This window comes from Nyctereutes procyonoides, unplaced genomic scaffold, assembly GCF_905146905.1.
Source record: "Nyctereutes procyonoides isolate TBG_1078 unplaced genomic scaffold, NYPRO_anot_genome, whole genome shotgun sequence".
NCBI classification, from domain to species: Eukaryota; Metazoa; Chordata; class Mammalia; order Carnivora; family Canidae; genus Nyctereutes; species Nyctereutes procyonoides.
In genome coordinates this window covers 69,185,531-69,203,729 of record NW_026575049.1, presented here as the reverse complement: position 1 = coordinate 69,203,729, position 18,199 = coordinate 69,185,531, and the positions used below count along the sequence as shown (strand labels likewise).

At 57.0% G+C, this 18,199-nt stretch overlaps 1 long non-coding RNA gene across 1 annotated transcript; it reads left to right on the top strand.

The window, feature by feature from the left end:
- Positions 1 to 724: 724 nt before the first annotated feature.
- Positions 725 to 3,631, top strand: LOC129512005 (uncharacterized). The gene is made up of 2 exons (XR_008664955.1): positions 725 to 1,998; positions 2,392 to 3,631. It is a non-coding gene; the product is annotated as an uncharacterized LOC129512005 (long non-coding RNA).
- The last annotated feature ends 14,568 nt before the right edge of the window (positions 3,632 to 18,199 follow it).

The following is an 18,199-nucleotide window of genomic DNA, read 5'->3' as shown; positions in this document are numbered from 1 at the left end:
GACGATGGCTGCAAGGGCCCGCAGGGGAGGCCGGGTGGTGTGGGGCCCCTCGCTCGGGAGCTGGGTGCCGGCCGGGTGGGCCAGGTGAGCCAGGAGGGCCAGGCGGGCCAGGTGGGCCAGGCGGGCCAGGCAGCCCAAGCAGGCCAGGTGGGCCAAGTAGGCCAGGTAGGCTGCGCAAGCCAGGCGGGCCAGGTGGGCCAGGCGGACCAGGTAGGCCAGGCAGGCCAGGTGGGCTGGTTGGGCCAGGTAGGCCAGGTAGGTGAGGCGGGCCAGGTCGGCTGGTCGGGCCAGGTAGGTCAGGCGGCCCAAGCGGGCCAGGCGGGCTGGGCAGTCCAGGCAGGCCCAGTAGGCCAGGTAGGCCGGGCCGTCCAGGTGGGCCAGGTGGGCCAGGTGGGCCGGGCGCCCTTCCTGGGCCTGGAGCAGCCGGCGGCCGCGGGCGGCGCAGAGCCCGACGTGTTCGCCACCGCCCCGTTCAGGAGCTGCCGGGGCCCCGCGCCGGGCCTGGACATTTTCTCCAGGGCCCCGTTTGTGTGCAGGGCGGGCGCGGCCCCGGCCGAGGAGCCCGACGTGTTCCTGCGCGCCCCCTTCAGCAAGAAGAAGAGCCTGGAGGAGCCCGAGCCCCCGGCGCAGGCCCGCGCCGCCCCCACACCCCCGGCCGAGGGGCCCCCGCGCCCCGGCCCCGACCGCGCCGCGCCCCCGGGCCCCGCCCCGCCGCCCGCACCCCCCGACGGTGCCTGCCCCGCGGCGCCCCCGGAGCCGGGCCCCCCCGCCGACGGCCGCCCCTCGCGCCCGCAGGCCCTGCGCAAGTACTCGCGCCACTACGGCCCCGACGCGCAGCCCCTTGCCGCCTGCACCGTTGTGGCTCCGCCCGGCGCCCAGGCCGCGGCCCCCGTGAGCGCCGGCGCCCTGCCCGCCAGGACCGCGGAGCTGCCCGCCGACCCCTTCGCCCTAGCGCCCTTCCCTGCGAGGTCGGGCCGCCAGAGGCCCTAGGGGCGCTGCGGAGCCCCGACCTCCAGGCTGGCCCCCCGGAACACGCGGGGAGCCCCGACCTCGCTGCTGACCCCCCAGAAGGGATAGGGTCCCCCGAGCCCCGACCTCCGACCTCGCAGCTGACCCTTACAGCTGACCCCCAAGAAGAGAGGGGGCCCCCTGAGCCCCGACTTTGCAGCTGACTCCCAGGAGACGCGGGGTCCCCTGAGCCTCGACCCTCGCAGCTGACCCCCCAGAGTAGACGGGGTCCCCGAGCCCTGATCTCGCAGCTGACCCCCAGGAGACACAGGGTCCCCGAGCCGTGACCTCGCAGCTGACCCTGGAACATGTGGGGAGCCCTAACCTTGCAGCTGACCCCCCAGAAGAGAGAGGGTCCCTGAGCTCCGACCTCGCAGCTGACCCCCAGGAGACGTGGGGTCCCCTGAGCCTCGAACCTTGCAGCTGACCCCCCAGAAGAGACGGGGTCCCTGAGCCCCGGCCTCACAACTGACCCTCGCAGCTGACCCCCCAGAAGAGACGGCGTCCCCGAGCCCCGACCTCACAGCTGACCCTCACAGCTGACCCCCCAGAAGAGGCGGGGCGGCCGAGCAGCCTCCGGTTCCACGCGGCCAGTGACCCCAGTGATAGTGACACTCAGTGGAACCCCCGTAAGTTATGCTCATTTCCCTTGTGGATGCGGATTTCGGACCTCCGGGCACCTCGCCTCCTCCTGCGCCCAGAACTCTGCTCTCTCCGCCCCCCAACTGTTGAAGTCCAGGAAAGCGTCCCCCCCAACCCCAAAGGGGCCAGGCTCCCCCAGGTTCTGGTCCTGCGGGTCCCCGGTGACTGTGGCCCAAGGACTCAAGGTCCACCCTTGAGTGGTGAAGGGGACGTGGCCGGAGGAGGTGCAAGGGGCCCCTGCAAACCCAGGGCCGCGGGTCCTGCCCACACCAGTCGTTCCTGTAAAACCAGCAGCCCCACCGGGAGCCCCGGGAGCGCGTGGCCCTGCGAGCCAGGCTGGCCTCACACGTGAGTGAGTGCGGGTGTGTAACGGGCGTCAGATCCTTTCCTTCTGTCGAAGTGTGCCAGTGCTGAGCCTTCGCACGCCTGTGCTTGTTAAATCCCTGTGAGTGTACAGGTGCGTGTGCGCGTGCGCATGTGTGCCCAGATTGCATTTCCCTGGGTCCAGCCGGCTTCCCTCCACCTACCTCCACGGCCCCTCATTTCCTGGCATCAGGCTCCTGGCCTGTCGCAGCTCCTGTTTTTACTTAGTCGTCTTGTGGCGAGATCGAATTCGTTGGAAGGTGTGGGAAAATTCTGCCGAAACTGAGGTTTCGGAGATTCTTTTATTTCCTCCAAAATTTGCTATTAACAAATTCTCTTTGCACGGTCTTAAAAAATTAATTATGCTCTTTCCCTCAGAACATTAGAAAAGAGCACCCTGTGGCGGCTCTAACCCCTGGGCACGTGGTTTCTGCGATAACGTACCTAGACCCTCAGGCCTGAGCACGCCACCTGCCACCTGCCACCTGCCACCGTGGGATGCGGCTCGAGACTCGGCTCCAGACGAGATCGGCTTGTGGGTGCTTGCCCATTCCTTGCCCCCTTTCTCCGCCGCCCCTTGAGGAAAAATCTGAGACCCGTAAATCAGTTGGGAGAAGAGTAAGGAGCCGAGTCCGCGATCCCTGCAAACGTTCTGATCCCCCATCCTCTGGAGACGTCCAGGTAGGCCAGGTGGGCGCCTGGCTTGTGTGTTTGCGAGGTCTTCTATTCCGGGCGAGATCTGGCCGCCCGGCTGCTTCCGCAGCCTTCGTTATTAGTGCCTTAAGGTGAGACTCCGGTGTCTCCACGGGAACATCTCTGCTGACGAAGTTCAACCTCGTGGGAGGAGCTGCTGCACCGTGTTTCAGCCTGAAAGCTCCCTGTGACTTGTCGTTGACGTCAGCGATGTCTCCAGTCGCTGCAGGAGTCGGGAGAGTTGCTCACCCAACCTGGTTAAGGATTCAAGAATTGGAAATTCGTCCAAGAATCAAGCCAGAATGCCAGACTTGATCGCAGTTGATGAGGGGTCATACTCTTTCAATCGGTGGCATCTTAGGGGTAGGACATGAACAGCAACTTCACAAGACTTTTTCTAGTTCGGCCTCCGCCTATTTCAAATGTCCAGGTTAAAAGACAAACTTAAATAATCGGCACTGGATCAGGGCTCGCAGCAATGGTCTCCCAAGTGAGGTTCCGACCACGACAGTCTTTCCCTCTGGGGAATGTTAGTTAAATGTTCCTTCGCAGAGGTTGCTTTTCTCCCGGTGATTATTTCTAATTATTTTGTGTAACAGGGGATGCAAAAATCATCTCTCCAGTTGGATAAATAGTCTGGGCTCATGCGTATGGAACTTTGCACCCCACACTCTAACCTTGGTCGTTATCATGTAAAGCCCCCCAAGGCAGGCGCTGAGAGGATAGGAGCATTCGGGGAGAGTTCTTACCCCAAGACAGAAGCTCTTCAAGGGGAAGGCCATTCTCACTCACTCCTCCAAAAATTCAGGGTTGCCTCTGTAACAGCCCTGCAAAAGGTCTTTCCTTCGGTTATTTAATTGCTTCTTCCTAATCAAGTATCCATTTTAGCTCTCCAGGTAAAATCATAAAATCGTGGTGATTTTAATCACAGAGTTGAATCATTTGTCACGCGTGGGCTGAGTGAAGCATGAAAAATTTGTGACTATCCTACCTTACGTATTAGCTAATAACTAGTAAATTCTGCATCGATCTTTGGAACGTATAGGGTAAAAGCATCATTTAAAGATAAAATATTCTTGCCAGAGGCCATCCTGAATCTGGAATTCTAGAAAATTTAGTGTTAAGGGATTTAGGAGTGCTCAGGGTGCTTTAAATTAGTAGCAAATGCATGTTTCCAACAACTATACCGCAACAGGTTAACATTAAAGAGAAAAAGAGGATATATAGTCAACAAAATGCTACACCTCTTAGTTTTATGTGTTATTTGCTCTACACATCTGATGGGGATGCAAGAACTTGTGCCTTTGCATTTCAGTGGAGTGCAATGAGCCGGAATATATTTAGACATAAAGCATTGAAGCACAACGCGCGCTGAAGAACTCTTTGAAAGAATCTGTGTTAATTGACCAGCGGCACCATTGAATTAATGAAGTTACATTATGTGTGGTGGAAAATATTTACCTTGAGTTCACATACGGCCCGTTAGGCTCCCAATCCTTGTTAATTGGAACAAAACGAGGCAGAAGCAGAAGCTGGGCAGGACCTAAGGGAATCTAGGTCATAAATTCAGTTTCATTTTGGGCTCAGTTGTCATTGAGTTGGAAATTTCCTATGTGTCGACTGGTGTGTACCTGTCCACGTGCCCATGTTTGGTCTCAGTCTAATCTGACAACCGACTTTTGTTTGTTTGTTTAAACCTTCCAGAAAAAATACCAGCATCTTATTGGCCCATTATTTATTCAGTAAATTTAGAATACATGAACATCAGTATTTTAAACTGTTTGGTGGACATTTCACTGACTCAAAGTAGCAGTTTTCAGTTTTACTTAAATGTGATCACCAGAGTGATCTGCCAATATTAATTCAATCATGCTGTGTTTGCTTCTATAAAGAAAGGTCATCAGAACATGGATCGTACGATTTGTGTTCATTTTCCCACATAGGAAATTTTTTAGGAAACTGGAGAAGGGTGAGCTCCAACCCATTCTCTAGCAGGAAGGATACAACTTAAAATGGAGTCACTCAGGTGCCTCTAATAAAGAAAAATGTTATTCCCTGCTGTGTCTGTGGAATTGAATTTCAAGAATACATGCCAGTCAACTCTGGAATGGCTACTGGTCGCATAGATGCATTTTTATCTGAGAAATCTGGAACTTGGATTATTTTGATAAAAGGGACGTAGGAGAGCTGCTGGGAAGACCGCAGCTTCTAAGGAGGTAGAAGCACTTTTGTAAATGCCCATAGTCACCCCCGGGGTTCTCATCCTCCAATCCTGCCTCATGGAGTAAACGTGAAGATTTTAAATGGAATCATGTAATTTAAATTCCTCGTTTTTCAATGCCTTTGTCAACTCCTCCTTGTAGTTTTTGTTTCTTGTTGTTTTTTTTTTAAACCATCAACACTTGCAAACTTGTGACGTTCACTTGAAGACTTCAAGATGCTTGAAAATAAAATTAAAAAAAAAATTAGTATCTGGTTGGGAATTGTTTCTATGCTCTTTTGCTATAAAATAAGTTTTCCAGGTTGCTGAAAATACCTAGCTGCCTCAGCTTAGATGTGAGAATCCACCCTGGCTATGTCTTGATTCCCCAGGGGCCACCTTGCTCTCCGACTTCGGGTCCTACCTGCCTCATTTGTACCTTGACCTTTATTAGCCAACAGGCCTCCCGTGTGGTATCCAACGTCCGGTCCCTAAAACGCTGCCGACGCAGCTCTCCCCTGCGGCTTCTCTGCTCCTGCAGGCTTCCTGGCTCCTCTTGTTCCCGTTCCCACTTGGTTTCCCCACTAACATTCCCCTACTATGGCCACACCACCAAGAGGATGAATGAGAGGTATGACTGGATGATCATGGTAACTTCTATGTGCCTTTGTTACTGTAAACAGTTTCTTCCTAAGTTCCAGCCTAACCCGTGATAACCTCACCACCTGGAGGAACCCCAAGTAAGCTGAATGGCTCACCTTCCCGCTCCTTACGGACTAGAAGAGCAGACGAAGCGAGGTTGGCAGGGGTCCAGCCTTACTCCGGAGACACAGCCCAAAGGCATCTCTCCACCATGACCTGACACAGGCTCGGTGTGCCCCGAGTGCAGGGGAAAGTTCAGGTGTGAAGGGGCTCCAGAAGGCCTTGCAAAGACGGCCGACTGCCACCCAGCACACTGGGGGCTACTCCAGTATTCCCAGAACTCAGTAATTCTGTGAGAAATTTAGCCCGAGCGCCTTCCCAGCAGTCTCAACATGGGTGACGCTGTTGTGCGTTTATAGTACAATGTTGTGTTCCTGAAATCTGCATTGCATTGTGATGGAACCGCGTATACGTATGAAAGGGATCTGTTGGATTCCCTTCGGCAAAGAATCGCAGAACTGGTTTTTGTCGTTGTGTTTTTGTTTTGTCTTTGTTTTTGTTTGTTTGCAGAAATGGTGTCTAACAATGTCAGTTAAAGTGAGACTTTGGAAGTAAGAGAAGGCAGTGTAGCCTTTTCACTCTGAAATGGCAAATCATTGTATTCTCTGAGTCTACCGAAGACTCCTGTTTGAGGATTGTGATTGGAGAGGCGTGTGTGTGTGTGTGTGTGTGTGTGTGTGTGTGTGTGTGTGTCTGTCTGTCCTCATACTTTCTGCCATGGTGTTAAGACCTCCTTATGAAGGCATCCAAAGAATAGCAAGTGGTGACAATAGGTAGTTGACCTGAGTAAACTCAGTCCCGTTTGCCAACAACTCAGAGACCTGGAGTTGTTCTAGACAATGGTCGGAAAAGTCAGCCATCGCCTTAGCCTGTTCCCACAGTTAAGTACGCTCTTCTCATCCACAAGGATGAAACTCAGTAGGGTTTGGCCCGAACCCCTGGCTCATGTGTGGGGTTGGACTGGCAGTAGAGACCAGACCAGCACAAGGCCTGCAAGACATTCCTTTGAAAGAGAAAGCGTTTGATGTCATTTGTTAGGGTGCAGAAACCAAATAAAGGCCAAGGACAATGCTCATTCCATGGACGAGAGGTGAACTCCTCTGCTGGCAAGACATTTTGAGTTCAGTGAACGAGGAAGTTGACCCAGCTACAAGGAACCCTGAGGTCATCAGACCGCAGAGAACAGTATGTGCATGCAATCCCATGGGCTGTGGACATGGAAAGGAAGGGAGAAAGACATTCGTAAAGTCAATCTTCACAGTTTTTGCAATACCTCCTATTTGCAGACTTTTTGGATTTCTGTTATTGCACTCGTCGTGTGATCTATCTCATGTATCTGATAGTTTTTATGAATAATTGTTTTGAGTTGTAAACTCTTATACACTTTATTAAAATGAACCTAATAAAAGCAAATGATCTATATTTTGTATTATTTCTTAAGTCAGATCTTCCTAGGATTGAAGGCCTCCATAAGTACCTTTTACAGTGCCACACCTAGTTTTGCGTTTTTAAGTTTCAAGGTTGATTGGTTGGTTGCTTGGTTGGTTTCCGATGCCAGCATTGCTACTACCTGAGACCTACTTTCCATTCTAGATGTTACCTGGAGACATAAATGAAATAATAAAGACAGCGGGGCCATAAGGACTGAGCCAAGAAAACCACAGAGCTCTCTGCTATTGTAAACTTTTTTTTTTAATTTTTATTTATTTATGATAGTCACAGAGAGAGAGAGGCACAGAGACATAGGCAGAGGGAGAAGCAGACTCCATGCACCGGGAGCCCGATATGGGATTCGATCCCGGGTCTCCAGGATCGCGCCGTGGGCCAAAGGCAGGCGCCAAACCGCTGCGCCACCCAGGGATCCCTGCTATTGTAAACTTTACCATGAGCCCCTAAAATACGTTACCTGAATATGACCTGCGTAATATTCAGTCTTTCAAAACAAACCAAAAAAGCCCTTAAGAGAGACCAGCATTAACATAACAAATTAGAGGGAAGTCTTGGAAACAACAAGCAGAAACAACAGACTCTTAACTATAGAGAATTAACTGGAGGTTACCAGAGGGAAGGTGGGGGGGTGGTGAGCTAGGTGAAGGGGATTAGGAGGACACTTACCTTGAGGAGCCCTAGGTCATGTATAGAATCACCGAACCCTCTATTGTACATCTGAGACTAATATAACATTGTACGTTAATGATACTGGAATTAAAATTTGGAAGTACATAAAGTACACACATACACGCAAAGAGAGGAATTGGGGAGGAATGAATGATACCTAAGAATCTTAAAATCCCATAGTGTGGGAGAGAAACTGCCTGCTTATTTCCTCCCCAAATTTGACAAAATAACCCAACCATAATATTTTAGCTTTAATGAGTTTGGCATCCATCATTCCGGGAGAATTGGTGAAGGGCTGAGTTCAGGTCTGAGTTGAAATTGGCAGTGGAAGATCCAGGGATATTCCGAGAGTTCCGGTGGGACTCACATGAGTAAAACCAAAGTTGCCTCCTTTTTCTGAAGATTCACCGAGATCTGGTTCGTGTATGTCTAACGATACGCCCCAGCTCGTCCTACGATGCAAAGTTCCTGTGCTGCTTCTGTTTCAAGTTACCGTGGACCAAGAGGACAGTCATCTTTGCCTGTGACTTGGACTGCTCTGGGGGTAGTCAGGGCCTTCTGCAAATGTGGGTGGACTCAGCCCTGCCTTCCTGGTAGGGAGAGCCCAAGTCAGAAGCTCCAGTTCCCACAGGACGCTGTCGTTCGCATTCGCCCCGGTGTGGCTCATTTTTGCCAGGCCAGCCCCGAGACTGGTTAGTAAGAGCCCAGTCAGGGAGGGGGTGCCCGAATATCAGCCCCTAACTGAGAGCCAGTGGGAGGAACCAGAGTGAGACCCAGAGAAAAGCTGTGAGCAGATGATTTAGGCTTGTTCGCCTGGACTGGGAGACAAAGATCTTTTTCCTTCCATCGTAAGAATTCTTCTTTGAGTTCACCTTTCCTTGGGGTAGCAAGGTCTAGAGGGTCGGGGAGCATCCAGTTTACACGGAAGAAGACCCGTAATTCTGCTTGGTGCAGAGGCCCGGAAGAGTCCAAGTATTCTCGTCAGAAGACGGCCCACTTCTCTAGCCCTGAGGTTTGGGGACCCAGATCATCACTAGATACGGAACTCCCCGAGTCACATTTGGCAAAATCAGTATTTCTACATCTCCCCAGGCGCATCCTGTGTCTTAGCAGGAACTTGACCTCAAGGACAGATTGTTCTTACTCTTCAGAGAAAACCTTAAGTTATCAGCAGAGAATTGATCACAGTTTTCTGTGTTTTGTTGGAAGAACCAAAGAATTAAATATAAACTGTTGGCCTCTATTCAGTTTATAATGAGTATTACTGGTAGAAATAGTTTGTGTAAAATTCAAATCTGTTAAAACCACGCATCATTAAAGATTGATGGAAGAATGAAATTTTGACCAAGTTTATTTTATTTATTTTTTGTTTGTTTCAGTTTCAAGTTTTTTTTTTTCTTAAAGATTTTATTCGTCAGGCTCCCGGTGCATGGAGCCTGCTTCTCCCTCTACCTGTGTCTCTGCCTCTCTCTCTCTCTCTCTGTGACTATTATAAATAAAAATTTAAAAAAAAAATAAAAAAACAAAAAAGGGATCCCTGGGTGGCGCAGCGGTTTGGCGCCTGCCTTTGGCCCAGGGCGCGATCCTGGAGACCCGGGATCGAATCCCACGTCAGGCTCCCGGTGCATGGAGCCTGCTTCTCCCTCTACCTGTGTCTCTGCCTCTCTCTCTCTCTCTCTCTGTGACTATTATAAATAAAAATTTAAAAAAAAAATAAAAAAAAAGATTTTATTTATTTATTCATGAGACACAGAGAGAGAGAGAAAGAGGCAGAGACACAGGCGGAGGGAGAGGCAGGCTCCATGCAGGGAGCCCGACGTGGGACCCGATCCCGGGACCCCAGGGTCACACCCTGGGCCAAAGGCGGTGCTAAACCGCTGAGCCACCCGGGCTGCCCAAGTGTCAAGTTTAAATCGAAATTCTAGCCAGGAAATTTGAATCTAGTAGGTCTAGTAGCCCCAGGAGACCTCGAGAGCAGAAGCTACATTGCTAAAATTACAAATCAACCAAAAATTGACTAAGAAGTCTCCATTATAAAATATATAGAGAAGAGACTGGATCCTAGGGAAAATAATTACAATAAAATGGAAATACATAGCATAGGAAGTGGATCAAAAATTAAACTGGCTTAATGGAGTTTCTTGATGCAAATCCATCCAGCTTAGCCCCCCGACGTAGGTGTTCAGAAACACCGAGTGACACAGCCACGTTAGGTGAAAATGTCCTTCTTGAGCCTGCACGGGGCTGCGGAAGGAAGTGGTGCAGACGGGGTGGGCGGCTTGAGTTGGGAGAGGAGTCTCCGCTGCTGGGAGAGGGCAGTCATCAGGACATCCCGGCGGTAGATGGCATCAGTGAGAGAAGGTAGGGTAAGAGGTGCACTTGCACAATCTTTTGGGAAGGACATTTAAAGGATGGGGGGAGGGAAGAGGCCACGAAGGAAACTGAGCCACACGCTCAGCAGAAGGGTGATAGCAGAGCTCGGGGGTCCAGCTTTTCAAGAATGAACAGTGGTCGGTAGTTTGAAAAGCTGCGGAGACATCAGGAGAAAAGTGTTACCGGGATTCAAGGGGCGGGGGCCGCGGTGACCCCAGCAGGCGCGGTGTAGACGGCAGCGCATTGAGGAGTGAGCCGGGTCTAAAGAAGGAAGGAAGGATGTATTTTAAGGAACAAGGTGGCCCGGGGCCTGGGATCCAGTCCTGCCACAGGCTCCCCTCAGGGGCCTGCTCCTCCCCTGCCTGTGTCTCTGCCTCTGTGTGTGTCTCATGAATAAATAAATAAGATCTTAAAAACAAAAACGACCCTAGCACACCTTCCACAGTGCTCCCCAGAGTTAGGGACTCCAGCCAAGTCCTTAAGACCTGCACCTCCCGCCTGCCCGGGCTTCCCTCCTTCCTTCCCGTGGGTGGAGGGTGCGCGGGCCCCTCTCCGGCGACTGTCCCCGCGGTGACCGCGCCAGCTCGCCGGGCACTTGGCCAGCAGGACCTGGGCGGAGCCGGGGCCGCGGAGAACGGCGACTCCAGGTTTCCACGTCTGCAAAAGAGAACAATACTCAGGACACGCATGACCTGAAGGACGAGGGTGGTGTCCAGGCCCAGGTGCAGGCCAACCCCGCGCCGCCGCCTCCCACTGCCCCCCCCTCCACCGCCGCCCGGACCCCGCGAACAGGAGGCCCTTCCAGAACCCGCAGGCCTGGCACTGTCGCCGCAGCTCCAGTGCCACCACCAGGCCTTGTGTCCTGTCGCTCCAAGCCCACGAGGACGAGCTGCTCCCCTGCTCCCTCCGCCTTTGCTGCGCTAGGCCCTTGCTTTAGGCTTCACCCCAAGCTCTGGGCCCCCTGAGGGCTCCCCACTGCGTTTCACCCCAGTAGCTGGGGGCAGGCCCAGAGCTCCTAGGGCTCAGGAAGCCTGTCCCAACGTGCACAGGCCCCCCAAACGTGCACAGCCCCCCTCCGTGTGCAGGAGCCCCCCCACACCCTGCGCAGACTCCCCCACCCTGTGCGCAGGCCTCCACCATGTGCAGCGCCCCCCTCCCAAGCGCAGGCCCCCCCTGCACAGCCCCCTCCCCCTGGTGTGCAGGCCCCCCGTGTGCAGCAGCCCCCCTCTGTGCGCAGCCCCCCCCCCCCCCGTGCAGGCCAGCCCCCCCCCACCGTGCACAGGCCCCCTGGGGCGTTAAAACAGGATTTCCAGTAGGCGTCTGTTCTAGAACGGGGGGGGGGGGGGTCATCATTTTTCTACAGTGTGTAAGGGAAGCTTACACGGTTGGCTCCAATCACGTTGAAACGTTGCAGCCCTTAGCATCCGGTGTCCTGGACTTTGAGGCTTTACCTGAAACTCAGGAAACGACGGGAAAAGGTCCTATGGCAGCCTGAGCCGCCGGGCTGTGGCGCTGTGAGCTCAGGGGTCACGATCTGCTGCTACCGTGGCCGCGGGGTCGCCCAGGGCACAACCCGCTGGGCGGGAGGCGACCTCCCTGTGGCTGCAAACCTGACCGGGCTCCGTCCTCCCCGTAGATCTCAAATCTAAGGATTCTTTCCTGACTGTGGAGGCGGAACCAGGTCAGAGGGGCTGGCGGGGGGGGGGGGGGGGGGGGGGGGAGCAGGATGGGGGGGGGAGGGAGGAGGCCGGGTCTGGGTGGTGGTTGGTATAAAGCCATCGAGCATAAACCAGCAGAGGAGATCCAAGGCTTGCAGAGTGACTTGGGGAAATACTTGGGGACTTCTGCTTTTATTTTTATTTTTTATTTTATTTTTTAAAAGATTTTATTTATTTATTTATTCACGAGGGACACAGAGAGGCAGAGACCCAGGCAGAGGGAGAAGCAGGCTCCACCCAGGGAGCCTGACGTGGGACTCGATCCCGGGTCTCCAGGATCCGACCTGGGCTGAAGGCGGCGCTAAACCGCTGAGCCACCCCGGCTGCCCCATGCTTTTATTTTTAAAAGATTTATTTAGGAGAGAGAGAAGGTGAGAGTGCCGGGGTGGGGGTGGGGGGCGGGGGGGCAGAGGGCCGGCTGCATCAGAACGGAGCCCTGCCAGGGGCTCCATCCCACAACCCTGAGGCCTGAGGTCATGACCTGAGCCTGAACCAAGAGTCGGACGTTTAACCCACTGCAGCACCCAGATCCCCAGGGCCTGGGGGGCTCAGGGGTTGGGCGTCTGCCTTCAGCTTGGGTCATGGTCCCAAAGCCCCAGGATGGAGCCCTGTGTGGGGCTCCCTGTGCAGCCAGGGGTCTGCTTCACCCTCTACCCCTCGCCCCTCTGCTGCGCACGCTCTCTTCCCCCCACCAAATCATAAAATCTAAAAAAGATTCTTCTAGAATTTTTAAGAGACAGGAAGAAGGAAGAGATTTCTTTCTCTCGACCAACAACCCACGAGAGTGTGGAGTGGTAATCAGAAGGCCCGATGGCCGCTGTCGCTGTTAGCACTTCCTGGGACCTTGACCAGTCTCTTGGGAAGAATCGGGGCCCAGCACAATGCTTTCCTGCCCCCCGCTCTGTAGAAACCCCGGTGACCCGCGTCTCTTCCCGGCTCTTCCCGGGGCCCCGTGTCCTCGGGGCAGCGTGTGTCCTGCCACCATCGCCCTATTTACTTCCCCGCCCTGACCCGGCTGACCTGGGAGCCCCAGGAGGTGAGGTGCCCGCGCGGCCCTCCTCCCGCTTCCCTGACCCCGGCCCGGGGCTGTCACACGGCCACCCTCTTAGTTTGGGGCTCACCTGGCTTCGAGGCCCCTCCCGAACCTCAGGCAGAGCCTTCGGGAACCGGCCCTACACAGCAGGACCCGTGGCCCGTGGGCCGGACTCTCGGCCGCCGCCGGTTTCGGCAGGGAGGGCTCCTGTCCCGGACGCGGTCCCCGCCGCGGCCTCGTCTGTGCTCCGGGCAGACACTCACGGGCTGCACCTGCCCGCCCCGGCCCGGGTGTAGACCAGGCTGCCGGCCCCGCGGCTGCTAACGGCCGTGTCCGGAGTGGGTCCCGAGTGGGTCCCGAGTTTCACAGAGGAGGACAACCGCGTCATGATCCTGTGACAATTCAGGGCCTGCTCACATGCACCTTTCTGTCGCCCGCTCAGCCGGTGGCGGCCGCTGTGCACACCCACAGCTCACAGAGCAGGGCGCTGGGCCCCTCGCGCTGCTGCGGGCACCGGATACCCCGTCCCTGCCGCCGGCCTCCCCGCCTGGGCCCTCTAGACGGGAAATGACTGTAAATAATGAGCATGTAACGAAATAGTGTGGCAGGGGACCGGTTGGAGGGGACTTCCGGGCGCTCCCACGTCGGAGGGCATTTTGAGCCTCTCCTCCGTGCCAGGCCCTGGGGACCACGTCAAGACCAAGATGAAGCGAGTGCACGTGAGTGCCCGCCCCAGAGGCCGCGAGGCCGCGGAACCCGAGCTGTGCGGCCAGGCCGCTTGGGCACCGGCAACGCCCCCACTGCTCCAACACCTTCTTTCCTTTTTTTTCTTTTACTATTTTACTTATTGATTCATGAGAGACACCGGGAGAGGCAGGGGCACAGGCAGAGGGAGAAGCAGCTCCCCGTGGGGAGCCCAAGTGGGCTGCGAGCCGGACCCGGGGTCACGGCCTGAGCGCCCGATATCCCACTGCTTGAACGTCTTTTTTTTTTTTAAGACTTTATTTATTTATTCATGATAGACACACACAGAGAGAGGGGGTGGGTGGGCAGAGACACAGGAGAGGGAGAAGCAGGCTCCATGTAGGGAGTCCAACGTGGGATTCGATCCCGGGACTCCAGGATCATGCCCTGGGCCAAAGACAGGCGCCAAACCGCTGAGCCACCCAGGGGTCCCCCCACCGCTGGAACATCTTAACCCTCACTTTTCTCTGAGCCCTGCGCTCGGGAACTGGCCCTCCCGGGAGGCCCTCCTCGGGCTCCCCTGTCACCCGGGTCGTCGCTCCCCTCCCACACCTGTGCCACAGGGCCCTGAGCGGCCCTTGTCTAGCACTTTGTCCCTGGAGCCGCCTGCCTTGATTCCCGCCTCTCTTCTGGGAGCTCCCTGACACCCCGAGTTGTTCTGTTCACCTTTACATCCTCGAACCAAAGATTTCGATCATCCGTGTGGCCAGTGGCATCGGCAAAACTGAGGCTGACTTGTTTTGTCACGCAGCAGGCAGCCTAGGGAGGGTGGCAGCTGGGGGCTGGCGGCTGGGGCCTCAGGGAGGACCCGTGTTCCCTCCCGCACCGACAGGACGGGACGGCCCTTTGGGACACCCCTGGCTGGAGCACTGCCACATGACAAGCCAACGCCGTAGCCGCACACCACGCTGAGCTACTATTGTTAGATTGAAGACGTCGCCACTGAGCAAAGTCCAGGGGCTGGTAGAGAGGGGGAAGGGGACCAGCGGCAGGTGGCGGGCCACCCGGAGGCAAAGCGCAGCGCCCGCACGTGGTACCCAGGCAGCGCTCAACACGCATTGGCCGAAAACCAACGAGCAAGGAAAAAAGAGACAAGCGAAAGCCCAGGCTCCTAACTACAGAGAAGAGATTGGGGGCTGCCGGGGGGAGGGGGGCGCGGATGGGGAGACGGGCCCAGAGTCCACTCATCGCGAGCACCGGCAGGGATCGAGGCGCTAGACTGCGCACCTGTCACCAACGTGACACCAGGTGTGGATTATAGATGACACTTAATCGAAACATAGTTAGTTTAGACCATTCTGTAAAGTTTTCATTGTGATTCCAGTTAAGAGTGTTCCGCGCATAGGGTCCGGCAGTGCACAGCCCCCGGGGCTCACGGCCAGCGCCCCTCAGGCCCCACCTACCCCCCCCCCCCCCCCCCGTCAGCTGCTTCTCTATAGTTAAGAGTCTGTTTCCCGATTTCTTTCTCCTACTCTTCTTCCCTGTGCTTGTTTTCTCAGACTCCCCACGCGGGTGCGACCACAGGGGGTTCGTCTCCCACTCGCCTCCCTTAGCAGCACGCGCGCCAGGCGCTGGTCGCCCTCGGAAGGTTCCGTCCTTAACAAACAGCTGCTGAGTGGGCGGTGGAGGAGCAAACCCACGACTGTTTGGCCCGGGTCACGCCATCTGGGAACCTTCTTAGCCAACAAGTGGAGCAGGGCTGGCACCTTCACGAAATGATGTTGGGGAAAATACCAGTTTCCATCGGTTACGGTGTGTGCGCACGTGTGCCCTGGACACAGACGGGAAGGCGCGGGGCACCAACAGGGACACAGAGTCGCAGCTTCACCTCTTCCTAAAGGAGTCGCCCCTCCTCTAGCACATTTGGAGTAAAAGATGAAGGCTGATTGGCGTCTGTCCCTGAGTTGTCCCCCGCTGCTGTCGCTGGTTTCATGTGCCAGTGGCCACGGTGCTCTCCGGGGGTGGGGGGTGGGGGGCGGCCACACCCCGCCTGCGCAATGCCAGGCCAGGCCCCCCTTCTGCGTCCGCAGGGGCGCCACACGCAGTGAACAAACGTCCCGGGTGTGACAAAGGGTGGGGTGACTGCATTCGCTCAACAACTTCTGGTCGAGTGCCCACCGTGTGCCAGGTGTCACAGCAGGTGCTGGGACACAGGAGGAAAGAGACACACGTGCCCCTCTAAGTCTTAGGCGACCGTTAGAAAAATCAACACCCGGATACATCGTGACACGGTGGGAGGATGCACTGCAAAGGAAAAGGCAGGGTGTGTTGAGAGAGAGACCAACGAAGGAGACCGTTTGGATGGGAGGGAGGGGGGGCTCAGGGAAGCCCCCCAAGGCAGGATATTTAGGGAGAATATCCCTACCTTATGTTCAGACCTGGGGGGATTAATACAAGCGATTCAGGAGAGGAAGAGCCAAAAAGGAAAAAGAGAGGGTCCTGACTAGAGGTGCCTGGGGGTGGAGAGCACGGGACACGGGAAGGGGGGGAAGGGGGGAAGGGGGGAGTGGTGGCTCAGCAGCTTGGAAACACTAATGATTAAAATCTGGCTCTGAAGGGAAGAAGAGTGGCGGCTCGGGGAGATGGGGGCAAGGCAGGATTTCTCTTCTGGGCGGGAACCCCGGAGGAGGAGGAGACTGTTCCCTCCCCCGGGCCTGTTGGGTCCAGACCTAAAAGACAGCAGGCGGGGCGAGCCCCGAGGTCCCGAGCGGCACCGCAGAGCCGGGGCGGAAGCCCGGTAGAGCTGGGAGAAGGCAACGTGCCCCGGAGCCAGGGCCTGCTCCGTGTCCGAGCCAGCGGCATCCAGGCCCGCAGCTCCCCCTCCACCCCCCACCTTAGTCTCCAGGCCACACGGGCCACCGTGGTGTCGCTTCAACCTGCCCAACAACGGGAGTTTCTAGTCCAGAAGCCAGTTCTGTGCTTACTTCTAGAGCAGTGGTTCTCAAACTCTAGCCGAAGGTCCTGCTGAAAGCGAGTATAGACCCCCGCCCGCAGACCCTGTGGCTCAGTAGGTTTAAGGCCGGCTTTGGATGCCGTCGCCTCCGCGGCTGCCCAGGTGCACATCTTGAGACCCGTCCTCCTAGAGAAAGCAGAATACTCAAGGAAAGTTCTGGAAGAGTAGTTAATGGGCTTCTGTACTTTGAACAGAAATGGCTTTTGTACTCTGGAAACTCATCAAATACTCCTGTTGATACGGCAAAGGGCAGCTGTGCAGGCGGGGAGTCCTCCCTGGGGTGGGTCCCAGATGACGGGGTCCAGCAGCCCAGGCTGCAGAAGGATGACCCCGTCCACCTCGGCCCGGGGAACCCCGTCCACCTCGGCCCGGGGAACAAGGCAGGCCTCTTGCTGCAGAAGGGGGGAACCCCTGGGAGCTGAGGCCCCAGGCAGTCAGTCGTCCAGGCGGCTGTTGAGCTGGGCCTGGAGGGCGAGTAGGGCCCCACCAGCGGCCACGACCGGGTGGGGTGGGGGACAGCACCCTGCAGAGGATCGTCCCTGTGAGTGCACCCCCAGCAGGAGGGGAGGGTGATGCCCTGCTCCGCCTGCCTGCGGAGTCCCGGTGTCTGTCCCAGGGCGCCGCGTCTCTGGGACCTGTACCTGCCTGCTGCGGACCCGCTGCGGAGGTGGGTGCAGGGGGCCAGGTGCGGGTCTCTACCGCGGAGGTGGGTGCAGGGGAGCGGGTGCGGGTCTCTACCGCGGAGGTGGGGCCAGGGGCCGGGTGCGGGCCTCTACTGGGGAGGTGGGTGCAGGGGGCCAGGTGAGGGTCTCTACTGCGGAGTTGGGGCCAGGGGGCCAGGTGTGGGTCTCCACCGCGGAGGTGGGTGCAGGGGACCAGGTGCGGGTCTCCACCGCGGAGGTGGGTGCAGGGGGCCAGGTGCGGGTCTCCACCGCGGAGGTGGGTACAGGGGGCCAGGTGAGGGTCTCTACTGCGGAGTTGGGGCCAGGGGGCCAGGTGTGGGTCTCCACCGCGGAGGTGGGTGCAGGGGACCAGGTGCGGGTCTCCACCGCGGAGGTGGGTGCAGGGGGCCAGGTGCGGGTCTCCACCGCGGAGGTGGGTACAGGGGGCCAGGTGAGGGTCTCTACTGCGGAGTTGGGGCCAGGGGGCCAGGTGTGGGTCTCCACCGCGGAGGTGGGTGCAGGGGACCAGGTGCGGGTCTCCACCGCGGAGGTGGGTACAGGGGGCCAGGTGAGGGTCTCCACCGCGGAGGTGGGTGCAGGGGGCCAGGTGCGGGTCTCCACCGCGGAGGTGGGTGCAGGGGGCCAGGTGAGGGTCTCTACCGCGGAGGTGGGGCCAGGGGGCCAGGTGAGGGTCTCCACCGCGGAGGTGGGTGCAGGGGGCCAGGTGCGGGTCTCCACCGCCGAGGTGGGTGCAGGGGGCCGGGTGAGGGTCTCTACCGCGGAGGTGGGGCCAGGGGGCCGGGTGCGGGTCTCTCCCGCGGAGGCGGGCACCGGGACCAGGTGCGGTCTCCACCGCGGAGCCGGGCAAAGGCGTCCCGGAGCGGCGTCCGCCTCTCCCGCTCCCCGGTGGCAGCGCCGCCCGCGGCCGGCAGGGTGCGCTCTCCGCGGAGCCCGCCCAGCTCCCGGTCTGCGCCTGCGCCCGCGCCCGCG